This window comes from Penaeus vannamei, chromosome 9 (genome assembly GCF_042767895.1).
Source record: "Penaeus vannamei isolate JL-2024 chromosome 9, ASM4276789v1, whole genome shotgun sequence".
Classification (NCBI taxonomy): Eukaryota; Metazoa; Arthropoda; class Malacostraca; order Decapoda; family Penaeidae; genus Penaeus; species Penaeus vannamei.
In genome coordinates, this window is record NC_091557.1 from 11,412,105 (window position 1) to 11,430,075 (window position 17,971).

A 17,971-nucleotide genomic window follows, 5' to 3' on the forward strand; every position below is an offset into this window, starting at 1 on the left:
CAGTCACACATTGTGGCATTTTGCAAATATCTATGATTCTTAGACACAGGGATCCGTTAACGTGTTTTAGGAAAAGCGGCTGGGATTTTTCAGAACTACTTCTAGCGGGACTGCCCTGCTGAGCTTTGCTATGTTAGTGTCCTTCGCCTTCTGGATTCTCTTGAGACGCTCCTTTTGAATCCTGGCATGCCTGACCCCGCAAGGTAAAATTTAATGGGTAACATACGCAAGCTGCGGCGTTAACTAGTACTACGATGCACCGAAACTCGTGACAATGCTAAACCAGGACTTATGAAAGTGATATAGACTGTATATGAATTGATACTCAGCCACTAATACCAATACTTCCCAACAAGGCTCGACGAAAATAATTCAAGAAAATCTCGGATGACAATTCAGCCTGCAATCACCGTCCCTTTCCTGCCAAGTCTCCCCAATGCACTTCGTAACGAGTGATGCGAGTGTTCTCGCGCCCTGAACTCCCTTCGCGGCTCACATCTGGCAAGTCCGCTCAAATTAAGCTCCAGGACGTGCCGCGAGATCGACGCGAGTACTCCGAGTGCCAACCCGGTGCCACTCCTACTTAGCCAGGTGTCACGGAGCTAATAACAAACATGTCCCCAGGGCAGTTACACGGACATCTTCCGTGACGCGGCTTAGGCCACCAAGCTCAATCGGTTCGGGCTCGCGATCGGAGAGCGGCCTCCCACGAGTCACGGAAACCGCCTCCGGCCTCTTGTGACTCGGGATTCGAAAGCTTACCCTTGGAATCAACGCGCAACCATTCATGCAATAAGACAATCCGGCAAACCGACATCCTTTCCGACCACGTGAGCAACCTTCTCTTCCATACACGCCCCCGAACACCTAGTCCGTCTTTCCCAACACCAACTCATTCCAAAGCATTCTGGGCATCGGATTCCGACGGTCACGTAACACACACCGGACACAAAACCCCAACCGGACGGACGTTACGTTTCCCCTTCGTTTCTCGGCATCCTGAAGGAGAGGACGTCACGTCGCCCTCCTCGAGTGCGAACCAAACTTTCCTTATCACTCCCCCACCCCCCCTCCGCCCCCCTTATTCCAGCGCTGTAGTGGATTTGAGGTGCAGCCAAAAATTCGCCTTTTACTCGCGTGCTGATAACGAATGCAAAGCCCCGCCGAGTAGCGCTGTCTTATCGTACACTTGTAGCGTAGGGAGCGCTGGGTCGCCATTCAGGAGGACTCTTCGGCCTGCCCATTCATGCCAGGGTCAGCGATGGCTAATAACCCGACGCAGCACTTGGACGAATCGCTTAAATTCAGTCTACTTCCGCTTCTAGAGAAAGAAGTAAACCTTGAGTGTCATGGGGGAAAAAACATGGCACTAAGGACAATCATGTAAGGAAACTGTTACCTTATTAAGTTAACATACTGTGAGTGTTACTGACTTGAGATTTCATATATTCTAAAATACGGCATTTTCTTCTGCTGTCCTGCATCCTTACTTTTGGCAAGAAATATTTAAGTAAATTCCCATCATGCGTGAAATACAAGTCATAATTTTATAATACAACTACATTATAATAACTAAAATTAGTTTATCTGCTTCCTTCCACCTGCACATCAGCACATACATGCAAGTTCGTGTGCACTGAGCACGACTACGATCGCACCTTAAGCATGAGAAAGTCTACCTTACGTAACTGATCCAGCGCCACGTGCGAAAACGGCGAAAGTATCGCCCGCCGACATCCCGCCCCGCCCCGCCAAGCACAGCACCGTCCGCGTGCATGGCGGCCCAGGGTCCCCCGCGAAGGACACTGCCATCCCTGGCGAGGTCGGCGCTGGCGACGGCGTGAGGAGGCGCCGCGGAAGTCGTTCCTCTTCCACCTCGACTTCCTCGCCTGCTGTAAAGTGACACCGAGCCGCCGCCCCTACGCACTCTACACTGCAGTTCACGTCAGATCTGCGCTCGGTCTGTTATCATGGCTTATGCCTTTCTACGTCATTCGCTCACTTATCAAAGACTTTGTGTTTAGATTTTTTCCTCGCCGTCTCTCGTTCTAACTTGCGTGCATTGACTATGTTGTAACTCGCATGATGTTCATCGTGTCCGAAGCAACTCGGAAATCTATCAACGTTGCCTCTTGTATCATATAATCTCTCCCTGACAAAAAAAAGAACTTCTTATGTATTTATATCATTTACTAAACCTCCTATCTTATCTTTATTAACCAAAGTCTTGCTCTGTTGATATACAAAGGCATGATACGAGTTACATAAGCATCAAAAACTCCCGGCGCGGAGGAGTCGGGCGAGAAAAAACACCAGGCACCCAACGCAGTGATGGCACCACCAGCGCAGATTTTGGGCCCAGACACGCGTTTTGGTCCATTCATTTAGAACAAGATGGCCCCGTCAGGTGTTGTATCTTACTGAATAAACATTTTGACTTGTGCATATCTCTCTGTATATTTGTATTGTCGGCAGTGTTTGGTCTGCGCCGGGTCGAATGTAAACAAAAGCGAGCACGTGTCATCGCAGAACTCACCTCCGGCCAGGCACGTGGTCGCCGCTGCAAACTGCCATGCTCAGGATTTTGCAATAAAAGTCTGAAAGTAGCAGTTCGCGTCACGAGGGGAGTTTCTCTCGGCTCGTTCCGCTGCGGCGAGCATCGCATTTCTTTATATGAAACTTTAAGACGGCAAGCATCCAATTAAGGGAACATTAAATCGCTAAAACGACAAGCATGAACAACACCGACGATGGCGATGAACACACAAAAGTAAATAACTAAGTAAGAAAACAGAGATAGTGAAGCATAACTCCAACCAACTCAACCTCCGCCCACCGCCACGCCCCGTGCTCTCCCTGCGTGACCAAAGTCCGCAAAAACAGGCAATCGGCTGTAATAAAACGCTCTCACATCGCTAAGCCCATCGCCCGGACGCGGCTCTCTCTTTCCCTCTCTCTCGTCCTCTCGCGGCTCTCTCTTTCCCTCTCTCTCGCCCTCTCGCCCTCTCGCCTTCCGGCCTCCTCGTGGAGACGTCGGGGAAAGAACACCTGCGTCTATCGGCAACGTTTTTCGGTCGCCGCCACGTATCCCCGCAGATGTGGCACCGTGCCACGTGAAGGCAGTACCGTTACACAGACAAGGGTAAACCTCGCCTCTGACGGACGAACTGGGTCTCGCGCTACTTACCCGCCTCGAGTCAGGGCCGACAACAGTCCCCAGCTGGACAACGGTAAACCTGCGTTCAGCGCTGAGTATTTGTGTTGACAGCCTTCGTGTGATCCAAGACGAAAATAACCCTCCGCCCTTAGCAACATGAAAGCAATAACAGCAACATTGATGACTGTTTAATTATCACGCACGTATACACTGGGAGACAGACAAACAGTAATAGAGATGGATGGGCAGACACGTGGGAAAAGGCATGCACACATAAACATATATACATACACACATACATATATACATACACATATACACGCATGCATATATACACACACATATTCACATATACATATATGCATACACATACACACATATACATACATATAAACACACACACACACACACACACATACACACACACACACACAGACACACACACACACACACACACACACACACACACACACACACACACACACACACACACACACACACACACACAGACAGACACACAGACAGACACACAGACAGACACACAGACAGACACACAGACAGACACACACACACAGACACAGACAGACACACACAGACACACACACGCACACACACACAGACACACACACGCAGACACAGACACACACACACACACACACATACACACACAGACACACACACAGACACAGACACACACTCACACACACGCACACACACACGCACACACACACACACACACACACACGTGTGTATATATATATATATATATATATATATATATATATATATATACATATATATATATATGTATGTATACACACACACACACACACACACACACACACACACACACACACACACACACACACACACACTACACAAACTTTATACATACATACATACATACATACATACATACATACATACATACATATATATATATATATATATATATATATATATATATATATATATATATATAGACATATATAGACATATATAGACATATATAGACATATATAGACATATACATATATTAATATATATACATTTATATACATATATACTCATATATACATATATATACATATATACACATACATATATACATATATATATACATACATATATACATATATATACATATATACATACATATATACACATATGCATATATATATACATATATACACATATGCATATATATATATACATATATACACATATACACAATATATACAAATATACATGTATATACATATATATACACACACACATACAAATATACATGTATATACATATATATACACATTTATATATACATATATATGTACACACACTCACTAACGCTCACTCATACTCACACTCCAACTCACACTTCCACTCTCCCACTCCCTCTCCCTCTCCCGTTCCCTCTCCCGTTCCCTCTCGCTCTCCCACACCCTCACCCTCTCCCTCTCCCTTCACTCCCACTCTCTCTCCACTCTCCATCTCTCTCCCTCTCCCTCTTCCTTCCCACTCTCTCTCCTCTCCCTCTCCTCTCTCCCTCTCCCACAATTTCTCCCACACCTCTCCCTCCCACACTCCTCTCCCTCTCCCTCTCCCTCTCCCTCTACCACTCCCTCTCCCTCTCCCACACCCTCTCTCCCTCTCCCTCTCTCCCACTCCCACTCTCCCACTCCCACTCTCCCACTCCCACTCCCTCTCCCACCCTCTCTCCCACAATTCTCCCCACCCTCTCTCTCCCTCTCACCCTCTCCCTCTCCCTCTCCTCTCTCCTCTCTCCCTCTCCCACACCCTCCTCTCTCCTCTCCCTCTCCCTCTCCCTTCTCCCTCTCCCTCTCCCTCTCCCACACCCTCTCCCTCTCCCTCTCCCTCTCCCTCTCCCTCTCCCTCTCCCTCTCCCTCTCCCCAACCCCTGCGTCTAAGCCTTTGATGGGGGCGAGTGGGAAATTCGGGTCAGTGCCGCGACATGCCGACCTTCCTCTCAGCGCTGATAACCTGCCTTCAAGCCTTCCCTTTTTGGCCGTCCCTTCGACCTCCTCGAAGGGCAGGAGTTCCCGCAGAAGGCCCCGTGGTCGAAGGACGGCCGCCCCACGCTATCTGGTCGAAGAACGGACGCCCCAGCCGTGGCCCGATCTCCTTTTGCGCTGCACGTCACGTCCTCACACAATAATAATACGAAAATGAATGCAAGGGCATGACCTTTTCCCCTTTCCTGATTTATTTTGCGTGGAGTTGGGGCTGCCTTAATGGAAATCTGGTTCGACTTTCCAAACGACTTTCTCGAGAAGGTGAACCAGAAAGACAGTCCTTACTGCATCTGCGTCCACACAAGGCGGCCTCGTGCGGCTCCGTGCGGATGTCGCCTCGTGGAATAATATTTGAAATTTCACGGCGCCCGACCACCTCCTTCGCGCCTTGGAATCCGCTCGGGTCGGGCGAATACAAGGGAGAGTCTATTGCAGAGTGTTATTAAGGACGAATTGCCCTTGCCTCAGCCTCTGACTTGTGCCCTTACGGACCAGTCAGCAGGTGGCAAATAGACATAGCACATCACGCTGTCTTCCTTTTGTGCTTTGTTCTCCCTTCCTGTGATGTTCCACATCCTGTCCCCTCCTGCTGCATTAGCCATCTTTACATTTTTACAAGAATGTTGCCTCGAACGTTGGGCGAAATCCACACTTTATAGGACTGGGAACATGATCTTATCCGCATCTCGGTGCTGCCGGCGCCCGCAAAAAAGAATCGTACGACGGCGTTCTCAGCTTCAAATATGTATCCCACCTTTACGAGAGCTGTTTGACATTCATGCACAAGGCTGCACCAGGCAGCACAATGCGAAGAAAGAGCAAAACGAAAAACAAATCTGAGAAAATGGAGATGGCAGGCTCGTGCGGCCGCCAGCCCGGCACAACACAATCACCTTCCGCCGCCGTCTCCCGCGGCGGAGTTATCGTTCGGTACTAAAAATCCAACGAGAATCTGCAACCACGATCAAGTACCGTTATAAAATTTGAACAAACATTTCACCGAAGGTTAACCGCCGGGAAAGCAATTCAGAGCAGCACAGTAAACCTGTCGATAGCGTGGCACACAAAATGGAATGAGGCAGGAAGATGCTGAGCAGAAAAATGCTGATTGTTTAATGATACAAAGTATAAAGCGTATAATCTTTCCAAAATGCTTATAAATACACAAATTTTGAGCTGGCTCTCATTTCTCTCAGTGGGATCTATACACAAGAGATAGAAAAGATGCCCTTGGTAAATTTCTTTTATACACGATTCATTTTTTTAGTTTACGGATGAGCAGCAAAACATGGCATACATAAATTTTGCTTGCGTGTTAGCGCTGATGCTGGTTTTGCCTTCTGGCCAGGGCATACAACCAACGCCCGACTTCGAAAGCACCCAAATTCAACTCTAAATTGGCGAGGCCACCCGAGCCCCGCGAGAGAGGCGGCCCGGGCCAAGAGCAGGTCTGGGCCAGCAGTGTCGTCGCTCAAGAGCAAATAAGCATTCCCCTTGGCCAGTGCACGCCCGGCCGTTTCTACCGCCGCCAAGTGCACGCGGACTCCACCTCCGCCTGGCGAAGGAATCTGGGGGACGTATCAGCCAGGCGAGACACATGATGGCCATCACGTAAAAAATATGCTAAGTATGGGTTCCTTACGACCTCAGCTGCCCGCCATTATGCACCAACACGACCCGCGATCTCGGCGAATCAAAGACCGCGCTCATCTCCTCCTCGAGTCCAAAACAACAAAAATCATCCGTGTGTCAGCCGCGCGTCAGTCGCTCGCACAGCCGCTCTTCCCCCAAACGTGACCTGTCTGTCCGAGGCACGACGCACCCCCCCCCCCCTCTCCCGACTCAAAAAAACAAGTCCCGCGCAATTCGAAGCCAACGCCGGTGTTCGCGCGAGACCTGGCTTTCAACTCACTCACACGGCGTCTATACTTGGATCATTGTTCCTTTCTCTCCCAGAAGCGCGGATAGAGCTTGAAAGGTTAGCGATGAGCGGCCCGCGTCAAAAACGTGTCCGAATCAGATCGTTGCATTTCAAATAATCATCGCCGACTGCCTTATAAACCGAGAGCCGATAGCGTCTTCGCCCCGATAAACGAAAAAAAAATCCCGATTCCTGCAGATGACACTGAGATACTGGAGAAAACCTCCAGGACACAGACCATTTTTTTTCTCAACTAATTTTCCACATTTTTTTTCTCCCTTTTTATCCTTTAGTTTTTTGATATGGTATACAATCAAACGCGCTTACGAATCATCATTCTTCTACACATGTCAAGGCGTATACACAACGAAATTTAGATAGATAAGATAAGATAAGATAAAATAAAGAAATAAATACATAAACAAATGCACAGAGGCCCCATGCAGCCTTGATCCCGCCGTCCTACATCCCTTGAGGCCAACCAGCGCCGCCTCCAACCCCAAGCGCCCTGGAAGTCCACAATCCCAGCCGCGAAGGCCCCCTCAACCCAGATCAAAGCCAGTGCCACCACCAAACCCCTACACCTCCTGCCCCTACGCCTCTCCCTATACCCCCTGCCCCTACACCTCTCCCTACCCCCTGCCCTTCCTCCTGCCCCTACACCTCTCCCTACCCCCCTGCCCCTACACCTCTCCCTACCCTCTGCCCTTCCTCCTGCCCTTCCTCCTGCCCCTACACCTCTCCCTACCCTCTGCCCTTCCTCCTGCCCCTACACCTCTCCCTACCCCCCTGCCCCTACACCTCTCCCTACCCTCTGCCCTTCCTCCTGCCCCTACACCTCTCCCTACCCCCTGCCCCTACACCTCTCCCTACCCCCTGCCCTGCCTCCTGCCCCTACACCTCTCCCTACCCCCTGCCCTTCCTCCTGCCCCTACACCTCTCCCTACCCCCTGCCCCTACACCTCTCCCTACCCCCTGCCCTGCCTCCTGCCCCTACACCTCTCCCTACCCCCTGCCCTTCCTCCTGCCCCTACACCTCTCCCTACCCTCTGCCCTTCCTCCTGCCCCTACACCTCTCCCTACCCCCTGCCCCTACACCTCTCCCTACCCCCTGCCCTGCCTCCAGCCCCTACACCTCTCCCTACCCCCTGCCCTTCCTCCTGCCCCTACACCTCTCCCTACCCCCTGCCCCTACACCTCTCCCTACCCCCTGCCCTTCCTCCTGCCCCTACACCTCTCCCTACCCCCTGCCCTTCCTCCTGCCCCTACACCTCTCCCTACCCCCTGCCCTTCCTCCTGCCCCTACACCTCTCCCTACCCCCTGCCCTTCCTCCTGCCCCTACACCTCTCCCTACCCCCCTGCCCCTACACCTCTCCCTACCCTCTGCCCTTCCTCCTGCCCCTACACCTCTCCCTACCCCCTGCCCCTACACCTCTCCCTACCCCCTGCCCTGCCTCCTGCCCCTACACCTCTCCCTACCCCCTGCCCTTCCTCCTGCCCCTACACCTCTCCCTACCCCCTGCCCCTACACCTCTCCCTACCCCCTGCCCTGCCTCCTGCCCCTACACCTCTCCCTACCCCCTGCCCTTCCTCCTGCCCCTACACCTCTCCCTACCCCCTGCCCCTACACCTTTCCCTAACCCCTGCCCTTCCTCCTACCCCTACACCTCTCCCTACCCCTACCCTACCCTCCGCCTTACACCTCCACTTAACCCCTAACCCTACCCACACCCTATCCTCCGCCTTACCCATGCCCTGCCCCCTTACCCCCTTACCCCCATGCCCCCTGCCCCCCTACCCCACCCACCCCACTGCCAGTCGTCCTATGTAAATCGAGCCAGAATCCAGTCCTTCCTCCGCCCGCAGTCGCCGAGAGAGATGCCGGAAAAGCGGTGTCGGTTCCATGCGGACGAGACTCGCGGCCGGGGCGGGCGAGCGACCGACGTCCGTGGAATAAACGAATGAATGGTTGCGAGGGTCAGGGAAGGGGGAAGGAAGGGGGAGGGAGGGGGGAGGGGAGGGTTCGTTAATGGTTGCCGGAGCGACCTTGGGAGTGGATGGAGGTTGTGAGACAAATATAAATAAATAAAAAGGGGTTCAATCAAGTTCTTTATCTTCAGGGGGGGGGAGGAGGTGTGGCAGGACGCGCAATACCCGAGAGTCTGAACTGAAACCATACCGAGAAATAAGCGCCATTAAACACACATGCACTGAATAAGCACCCGCTCGTCTACAGCCCCACAGCAACAGCATTACGGAAACACAAATGCCGTCGCCGAAGACGCTAATCACGCGGAAATACTTCTAGGCAACAATTTCGAAGCTATAATCTGGCGTGGATAACCAAGAACACGCTACGGTCTCACCACAACGCCCGGCACGCCACCTCCGCAACACTTACCTGGAAAGAAAGAGAACAGAACGTGAGTAAATCGGCATAAAAAATAAAAATAACAACAATAAAATAAAGTAAAAAAAAAAATGGGTCAGAAGACAAATCTTCCAAGAATTAATAATAATAAAACATCCCCCGCCCCCCCCAAAAAACAGCCACATAAATTCTGACTCGGCCAATAAACCCCCCCACCCCCCACCCCAGCATCCACGCGACGAGCAGACTTCGCCGACAACGAAACCGAGACCGCAAGCCCTGCCGGCAGCACACAGGTAGCAGCACGTGCAGGCCCGTCTGACCTTCAACCGCCTCGCCCTTGGTCACCTTCGTCATAACCAAACGAGGCATCAGTATTGCAGGGGCGGCTCGGGACCACTCCTCGACGGGCAGCACGTGAGGCGTCCACACCTGGCCGGGCACGTGAGGGGAAAGGGACGGAAAGAGAGGAAGACGAGGGCGAGACGGGAGGAGGTGGGTCTGAGGGTGGGGGGAGAAAGGGAGAGGAAAGTAAGAGGAAGGGGAGGAGGGGGAGAGGGGAAGAGGAGGGCCGAAAGGGAGAGGAAGGGGAGGAGGAGGAGGAGGAGGAGGAGGAGGAGGAGGAGGAGGAGGAGGAGGAGGAGGAGGAGGAGGAGGAGGAGGAGGAGGAAGGGGAAGAAGAAGAGGAGGAGGAGAGAGGTTGGGATGAAGAGGAGCAGGAAGGAAGGAAGGAAAAGGAGAGAGGGGAGGAGGAAGGAAGGAAAAGGGGAGAGGGGGAGGAGGAAGGAGAGGGGGGAAGAAGGCGAGAGGAGGAGGAGAAAGAGAAGGAAGGAGAGAAAGGTGAGAATGAGAGGGGGCTGAAGAAGAAGAGGGAGACCAAGGCACGAGTGGAAGTCACCGTGAGAAGTATAAAACGAGAATAATGGCGCGAAATTCCCGCCCTGCGATCGCCCTTGTCCATCCCGGGCGTTTAAATTCTCACGCGTCGGAGGCAGCTCACGCCACGGCGGTTACTCCTCCGCTTGCCAAAGAAAAGCGGAGGCGCTGCAATTACTCCCTCGAGACCGGTCCCCCCACTCCTCCCTTGCCAATAGCTCCGGCTGCCTGAAGGGCCTGACAAAAATCATAATTTTCTCACCTTTCCCTGGATACCATGTCAAGGGGTTCATTTCCTGTGTTCGAAAGAATTTCTCTCGTCTCACAACCTTCCCTTGCTTCGGACACGCTATAATTCTGTGTCGCCAGTGCCTTACTAAATAGGCTGCTGCCAAATAATGCCAAGGAAACCGTATAATCACCGATTGTTTATTCTCTGTTGTATACATGAACAATCTTCTGTAGACCTATCCCTGACGCGCACCCTTATCTGGAGATTCACTGAGGCACGTACACACTCCTCGCCGTACAGTGCTTTGCTCGGTGCATCCGACTTTAACGCTGTCCTTTGTCTCCCTCTTCAGAGCAGCGAGTCAGGCGGAGTGCCCCGGCTCGACCCCCCCCCCCCCCCACAGCACGCAAGAGATGGTATTCGTGACCGCCAGCGTCGGCTCCCAGCACCGCGAAGGAAAGCTTCAGTTACCAGTGAAGCCTCATTTTCCGCCTCGGGGTGGCGCCGGTCCGCTCCTCTCCTCTGCAGGACTCGTTACAACAAAGGCATTTCCGGTGTCCCGCAGCCCCCGCAGGTTCCTGCCGCCGTCTGGCTCGTCGGGCCATTACTCGGTCCCGGGGGAGGTGACCCAAGACACCTCGCAGCCACGGCGAAGGCTGCTCCAGGACGCAGCACGGCGCAGGTGCGGCCGCGATGACACAGACCTCTACGGCGGCCAGCTTTTTATGCCGCCACCTACGACGGCTGGCGGCGGTATCCGAACCTTGCGACTGGATATACACACCACCATGTGGCAGGCAGGCTGTGGCAGACCACAGCCCTCGACTAGTAAAACAGACAACCCCCTTTTAAAAGCCTGCCCAGACCAAACAATCTTCTAAAAACATAACTCCGCTAAGGCCGACAAAGTCACGATAACTTGGCTTCATGTTTCGCTGTTTCTATTAAAACAATTAATGAACAAATAACGCTCACTTGTTCAAACAGCATTGAGGAGAGTTTGTTGCTAAATACATGTTACCTCGGAGGGTTCACGTCGCATCACGTTGTTTCTGGTGATGCGCATATATTCAATTAATTGCTACAAGGTTGTAGAAAAACAAACAATCGATCACTCTCATAAAAATAATGCATGGGAGTAAATGGAAAGAACCTAAACCTGTGACAATATCTGGATGAGTAATGTCCCACTTGAGAATCCTGTGCTTCCGCGACCCCGAGTATCGATGGCAACCGCCTCGCCGAACCCTGACCCGCACTGCCGTAGGCTTACCTGTGCAACGCGTCATGATAATCCGTCACGGCCTCACATGGCCGCCTGAGGAGGTGAGACAGTGGCTGCGAGGCGCGGCGGCGGCGGCGGCGGCGGGACGTAACCTACACTCTCAAGGTTATCCGCCAGTGATTACTAGCGCCAATAACACGCGGGTGGCAACATGACGCCCTGTGTTTACCAAAGACACGTGGTCTTTATCATCTGCTGAGTTAATGCCCGATATCCACACCAAACATGCCTTACACAGCCCTTCCCACGTCCACACCGGGCGCGTTCTCCGGTGCCATCCTTAGACACAGAATCTCCAAACCGATGACTGTACAAGCCAGGTTGAGCGAGCAAAGCCATCTGAAGTGATCATGTCACGACGCAGCCAAGTCATGCTGACTGCATTGCAAATAACAGATTTCTTTCTTGCGAATAAAGGAACGACCTACCTTTTAAATCATTACAAAACAACTGGGAAACGTGGTAATCCAGAGCCCCGCGTGAATAGCGGTGATGACGGCGGCGGCAATGTGGCCGAGTAAGGTTAGCCTCCCTGGAGGACGGGGCTCAGCGCTGGGCCCGCCGCAGGCACCTCCTCCAGGCCAATCCTTCTCGAGCTTCCCTTTCCCACACCGCGACTAAACTGCTACCACAAAGCTACCACAAGGCTACCACGCTGCTGCCCCACCTACCGAACTACCACCATGTTCTATCCATTTCCCACAGCATAATTGCAGATGCAATTGCTGCGCGACTAATACACCGCCCTAACAGGAGGGGAGATGAAGCACGGCAGCGAGGGCGAACAAATAAACGCCTTGCGCAGAATTGCTAAGCGCGACTGCAATTAAGAATTCATGAACAGGAAATGGGAAATATGCCAATATGTGTAATTTGAACCGTGGCAATGAACTTGGAGAGAAGGTTAAGTAGAACAAGGACTGTACCGGAAAAGACGACTGATAAAAGCGTAAAGATGAATTGGGGACATTGTGATAACGGAAACGGCAAATAAAAACTATGGATCGCTAGAAACGTTGGTTATTTGTCCAATGTCTCACGAGAGAATTCAAAATATGGGAGAATAAATTTACACACTCCCCGACTCGTTGATGTAGTCCGTGCAGTATGGGCTGAGCGGCGAGCATATGGATGTGTCCGCACAGGATGTGGGTATGGCGAGCGGGGCGGGAGGACGGCGAGGACGGGAGGGCGACGCTGGCCGACGCAGAAGGTCGCCACCGCGTCCCGTTGCGCCGTTCTCGCATGATCCGCTGGGCACCGAGCTCGTCGGGAGGGAGGAACCTCACGCCCGGACACCAGGGACGTCGGGTATATTTTATGAAGAGTTTGAAAAACACTTATACGACGCTAAGGTAGTAAACATGGAGGCTTGGTGAAAAAATGAGAGCTGATTTGCGATCTAGAGACGTTTGGCAACCATCGCAGGGCATCTTCAGGAGCGTGAGAACAGATTGCGACTCAGTTGCCACTTGCCGCCAGGAGAGTGACTTACACAGCCATCATCATCTTAATTACCTATCTCCTCTCGCCCTCTGACCCGCCGCCCACAATTCCCCTACAACTCAGGCGTTTCCCAAAAGGTGACTCGGCTGAACAGATTCTCCCCAATGCCTCCTCAACACCACTGCGGCGAGCCTGTGACTGGCTTGCTTCCTGTGCAATTTGACCATTTCGGTGCAAATCGCGCTCTGTACAAGCCTCGGAAAAGCTCTCTAATGCTGGACGCGAAGCCATATACAATATGGACAGAATACAAAGGAATTAAATTCCATTGCAGCAGCAGCACGACTGCCGCCTTGCGTCTCTCCCTTTTGCAAGCGCTCACTTTTTTGGTTCACTCAATCACTTTCATTCTCTGGCTCTCTCACTTGCTCGCAAACCCCTCCATCTCCCTTTCCCTGCCTCGTCCTCACCCTTCGTATGTTAATGTGTGCGATGATTCAGATAAGAAGGCAATCGTATTTACAACAGTTACGGTCTGTTGGCCAACAAAACAAACCCACATGAGCCACATTAGACCAACTGGCGAGGCGAACAGAGCGACAGCCAGCCGGGCTTCATAGGGTCATGTCCTTCGCCGCCTCGACCCAGCCTGGGCCCGAGAAATGTCCCGCAGCAGAATCCCCAGCGGGCCCGCATGCAGCGCTCGGGTGCACGGCCGGCAAGAAGGCAGCATTCGCAGTCTCTCTCGCACGGAATAATTCCCGGCGTTTAATCCCGCACAAGGAGTGACACCTGCGCTGCCCGGCTCGGACGCACGCACGCACGCGGCCCCGGCGCCTCAGATCTGCTTCGTCATTTAATCGGCGACTGTGGTTGCAGCGAGTGCCGCCAAGTAGACGGCGGCCAAGCGCTGATGCTTAGGTTAACGACATAATGCAACAGGAAATGATGATAATATGGCTAATTTGTGATACAGAGATAAGCAAGTGGTTTGAACAGATAAGTGTTGAAATTTCACTCTTACAGCAAAATACAAGATCCACGCTGTAAAGGAAGCGTGAACCTCTTGTTTTTCCGTGCACCAAAACAGAATATCCACACTCGCTACTCAGCCAAATTTCTGGGGGAGGACGGTCACACCAGAAAATCACATCAACACTATTGACACGTAAACAAGCGAATGTGAGCCCTAGGACGTGTGGGAATGAAGTCCGAAAGCCAGAGAGAACAAACCCAGCTCTCAGGTAGACTTGCTACGGGCGACTCTAATTAAGAATTCATGAGCAGGACATGGACGTGGCCCTCCGGCGACAAGGCCAGATGCACACAAGCGCCTGTCATTTACACAGGCCCGTTTTGCCATTCCGTGACACAGAAGACGTCCATTAAGGTCAATTTCAATACCGTCTCACGCCCAGGATCAATTTTCTTCCTTTTTTGCGTGAAATGCGCAGCTTGAGCTGGCGAAGAGGCCGACCTGTTCAGCAGGGCTGCTGCCAGCTCGCTCATTACTGCTAACCACTTCCGGCACACTCCTCCCTCTTGCCTCTTCCCTCTCCCCCCTTCCTCCCTCGCCCTCTGGTGTGTGGGCCGAGGCAAACCCACTCTCCTCACACCATTCCAGTCATCCCTGCCCCGTTCTTTTCATACAGGTACATTACACACTTTAAAGAGTGTCGGTCCCGCCACTAAATAACGTACACCTATGTGACCGCCTTGTTCAGCCATCCGTGGCTGTTCTACACAGCCTCGTCATCAAAGTCATGGCGTTAACAGCGCCCTCAAAATCTTATCGCGTGTTTGCGCCCGTGACGGGGCTTCGCGCCAGCGCCAGGTGCAGCAGGCCATCCGACAGGTGTCATGTCCTCGCCGAAGGATGCCCGAGCAGAGGATCCGGACCCGGTCTGGGCGCTCGCCCGCTGCAAAAGTTGGACACCCGCCTGAGAAACTTCCCAGCCTGAGACTGCCGCGTTCACTCAACTTTCTACCCGGATTAAACCTGCCGACACGTTAAAATGACTAAAGAATGAGGAGTCACACGGGGTGAACACCAGTAAGCACAAGTGAACCTTCCTCATTCACAGTTGCCTCCTTCGGGTGTCGTTTATACACATACGCATAAACGCACTACACAAGTATGCGCGCACGCCCACACTCACATAGGGTCTATATACTCACACGCGCACACAAACCACTCTCTCACTCAATCCCTCATCTTCTCACTCATAAGCCCACTCTCTCACCCACTCTTACACTCACGTATTTACTCATTCTTTTACTCACTCACTCATTCACCCATTCATACTCTTTCATCTACTCTCATACCCACTTTCCCATCATCATCTCAGTCACCCTCTCTTACTAATTCACACAACAGCGCCCTACTCCCCTGCCCTTCTCTCGCTCCCACTCTCCCTTTCAGAAAGTGGAAGCGCTGCGTGGCTGCGGCGTTCCACTTGAGCGGCGCCAGTGACGCACTAAGACGAAAGGACAAGGTCGAAGGATGGACTAATATCGGATAAGCAGCGCCACGTCCGGTCATGAGCACAGCCTTGTCTGCGGCGCCGCTTCCCGTAACTGACCAACACAGCCAGAAACACGGCCGCCAATCGCCGCATCACAGGGCGAGGAACACGCGCACAAAAACAATAAACAACTAACAGTGTGGGTCTTTAATGCTCACTCTGCACTCACACTCCGCACGTCGCCCTTCTCCCGCAAGGTGCATGAGCGCCCCTCAGAGGTGAGAACTCCGACGCCATCCGCCAGGGTGCCCGGAGTATCTGACCTGAATGGCATAGAGAACCGACCGTTAAATTGCCGTCTCCATTCTGGGCACGGCGGCCGGAAGCGAAGGCCGTTATACCTGCCGTATGAGTGTGAAATTGAGCCCGTCACGCAAGCGCTTCTTTAGCATGTTATGGCATCGCCACACTTGCTGCTCGCCAGGTACTATCTACACGTGCTTTGGTGCAGCTGTGGTGAACAGTGCACACCTGTACCGGAACTGTCCCAGGCTATGCAGGTGGCCCGTAATTCCGTGTTTGAGGACCAGACACGCGCACACCTTTCGGTACGATATGCCTAAAATTAGACCTATCTCCCATCCCCCTCCCTCCCTTTCCCGTCCCTTCCCATTTTCGCCCCCCCCCCCCTTCGCACGATGCCGACCCTCGCTCTGCATATCTATTTATATCCGTCTTCTAATAGTGGGCTTAATCTATCTTCCAATAACAATAACGAGGCGGGCGAGTGCCACGTCTCGGCTCTCCCAGTCTGGGTCCCGCTGTAACGTCTGCTTTAAGACGGCACCTTGTATTCCCTGCCGTAATCTGTACCCTGAACTGCCTGGCCCGCGACCCTCCTCTCCCTCACACCCGACTCCTCCACTCCACTCCATCATACCATCCACCCTTTCCACAGTTCTCTCTCGCCAAACGTTCCTGCCATCTAAAAGCCTCTTTTGCCCTAACCTTCCACATAAAAATATGCTACAAAACCAGCGCTTCCTTTCTCGACCTTTCCGCCGTCTCCAGCCACGTCGCCGTCCTCCAGATGCTATTCCGAACAAATTCCGCGCCACATGAAGATCAGCCGCCCGTATCCTCGTAAGCGGCGGAGAAGCCCCGGGATCTATCCCGAACAGGGCAAGGCTGCAGAAGGCGCTGCTGTAACTCGCTCGAATATCCCTGGCCTTAGAGAGGGCGCCTCTGACCGGATCGAACAAAACTTCAGAACGACGAGCAGAGGATCGAGCGGATTCCCTCGAAAAGGACTCGAGTCCCCTTTTGCTCCGACTCTCTCGGAAAATGTCAAGACAGTCATGTTCCTTTCGTAATAATGATATTAACATTTGAATCGCTGACGCCGACGCTCTACCGTGATTCTGAGGAAGGGGAGTCTAACGGGAAATAATAAGGTACACTCACACAGGAAATGGGCCAAAGTAGACGATAATTGGATGTGATAAGAGTAATATTAGAAATGTCATTAAGAGGCACACCGTAACACCAAGCTTCAATTACCTCCAAGAAAATCATGCACGCTCACACAAAGGAACTAATAGGCTTTATTCAGAGCCAGATATAATTCTGCCTTGGGCCTTCATCTTGCAGGGCACTTCAGCTGTTTTGCCCCAGCCCCGTCGCCCCCTTCCATCTCTCCCCGAGGCAGCCGCCCCACTTACGCCAAGTTTCCGCGCTTGCTTTTATCCGCCACATGATTAGTTCTCTCTTTTTCGCGAAGATTTCATAAAGCACTTAGTAAATAGGCGGAAACTTCATCTGCGGCGAGTGAAAGGGTTCCTGCGGGGTTTCCCTAGGCCCATCGGACGTCACCTGTTCATGGGGATACAAAGGCAAGGCCAAACCGCCTCCCATTAGCCACCTAAATAAATAAACATCAAACAAAGGGAGAAACTCGGCAACCGTCGCCCTCTCCAACATTCACTTCCCTGCTGCATTCACCGAACCCTCCATTGCACCCCTCCATTCCTGCCCCCTCCCCCTGCCCCACCCGTACGCCCCCTCCCCCCGCTGCCTACTTTGTCCAGGTCCCCTTCCTGTTCCGGGGGCGTCTCATTACCCTCTCCGCAGCCCTCGGGCATCCAGGTCGAGTGGGGCTCAGCTCACCGACAAACTCCTCGCGCC

The 17,971-nt window shown here is 52.5% G+C and overlaps 1 protein-coding gene across 1 annotated transcript in view; it reads right to left on the bottom strand.

Moving 5' to 3' along the window:
• Window positions 1-17,971, bottom strand: part of LOC113811782 (E3 ubiquitin-protein ligase SMURF2) — an 89,932-nt gene that overhangs the window by 16,194 nt on the left and 55,767 nt on the right.